We start from the raw sequence: 2,021 nt of genomic DNA, 5'->3' as shown, positions 1-2,021 counted from the left end.
AGTAGTTATTAAGATTGATGTGGTTTGGAATTGGTAAAATGTGCTTGGAAAAAAAATATGATCAGAATATCAACATGCCTTATAATTATGCACGCTGTATATTTGTACTTGTATTGGGAAATTAGATTTATTTAAAAAAAAATGTCATGAACAATTTTGTACCCGTTTCGATTGGTTTCTTCTTTATACACTTTACAATAATCTTTTTTAATAGTATGCAATTTTCATTAATATTAGTATATTTACATTATTCATATTAAATTATTTATTAATTTATTAAATTAATGTGTAATGTGTGTGTGTGTGTGTGTGTCTGATTTACAGAGAGTTTTTCTGGCAACCACACCTGCCTTTTTATTTATTATTTATTTATTTTATTATTTTTTGTTTCCCTTTTGTAGGTAATGACCTATGTCCACAGATTCAGGTGAAATTATTTACCATTCAAAATAATTTTCATCCATAAAATTTGCGAGACAAAATATTATGGAAACTTGTGCGCCACTGACAAAACGTAAAAGATTGTTACTTCAAATTAGTTTTACATAAATAGACAAGTGCAAGAACCTTAAAATAGTCTGATAATATTTTTTAAATTATAATGTGTACATGTTTTTCCTGCCATTTCTCCTTAACGTCTGGATAAAATCATTTTTTCCATAAAATATATATTTTTTTTTTGTGCTGTATATGACTGCACTTCACTGCCATCCATATTATTATTCCATTAGCTGACATTTATCAAAAAGCCTCAGTCAAAAGGTTCAGTGCTGTAACTCAATAAAATATGAAGAAATCCAAGGCTGAGTAATTGTTATTACACTGATATGATTTAAAAAAATAATAATAAGGTCCTACTTTATATTAGGTGGCCTTAACTACTATGTACTTACATTTAAATTAATCATTTGATACAATGCATTTATTGTGTACATACATGTTTTACATTGTACTTATATTTTAAAAAATACCTGCATGTAATTACATCTTTAGTTCATTTATGTAATTACATTTATAATTACACTGTTGACCCATCCCTTACACCTTAAACCTACCCATACTACCAGACCTGTCCCTAACCATTTGCAATTCAATATGAACATAATAAGTACATTGTACTTATTTTTAATGTAAGTCCATAGTAGTTAAGGCCACCTAATATAAAGTGGGACCAATAATAATAACAAAAAAAAAACAAAATAAAATCTTTGGATCAAACCCTTCACACAGTCACATGATCTCTCTTCCCTTCTCAAAGATGCAGATACAAAACATGGGAAAATATATTGAAACATTCATTTTTTATAACATATTTCAGCTGTGCTTTGTTTTTTTGTGTCCCTGGTATATGATTCAAATGTTTGCTCGTGTAGATTTTGGTGAGTACTAATATTCCTAGTTATCAATTTCTTGGTGTGATGAGCTCAAGACAAATTTAAATAATGCTCATGTATTTATCAATGCAGTGCAGAACTTGTTGTTTTTCTGCTTTTGGAAAGAACATGACGTAGATTCATTAGGTTAATAATACAAATAACCGGTTATATATGATTAGTAATATATTGGCTCTGAATAAATTCTAATTTGTATCATATCGCTGAGAGGAACAGAAAGGCAAGCAGCTGAAACAGAGAGATGGATGCATTATCATTATTACATTTCTGTGTGTGAGTGTATGTGAATAGCCATCCAATCAGTTCTTTTCTCCTTCATTTTTCATTCTCTTTTGCTCAGATGTTCCTGTACGTGTGGTTTCTGTCCAGTCCTGTGTATTGAGAGTGAGTGTGAAGCATGAAGCTAGAGGAGATACGGGTCTGCTTTCATTCGCCTCAGCACTGACACACATCATCAGTCGCATTTCTCGTTAACCTGTTGTAACACCGTTCGTAGTCACGGGAAGAAGGAGGCGGGAACCGCCGAACGTTCAAAGAAAACTTTAATAATAAAATAAACAATCACAAAATGAAAGCGGCAGCCCCTCGCGGATGACTCCACCGGCCTCACTCCGTTCCCACGGCTCT

The sequence above is a fragment of the Sinocyclocheilus anshuiensis genome, unplaced genomic scaffold (genome assembly GCF_001515605.1).
Source record: "Sinocyclocheilus anshuiensis isolate Anshui unplaced genomic scaffold, SAMN03320099.WGS_v1.1 scaffold328, whole genome shotgun sequence".
Taxonomy (NCBI): Eukaryota; Metazoa; Chordata; class Actinopteri; order Cypriniformes; family Cyprinidae; genus Sinocyclocheilus; species Sinocyclocheilus anshuiensis.
The sequence above is the reverse complement of the archived record's forward strand: the minus strand, read 5'-3'. Positions refer to the sequence as shown.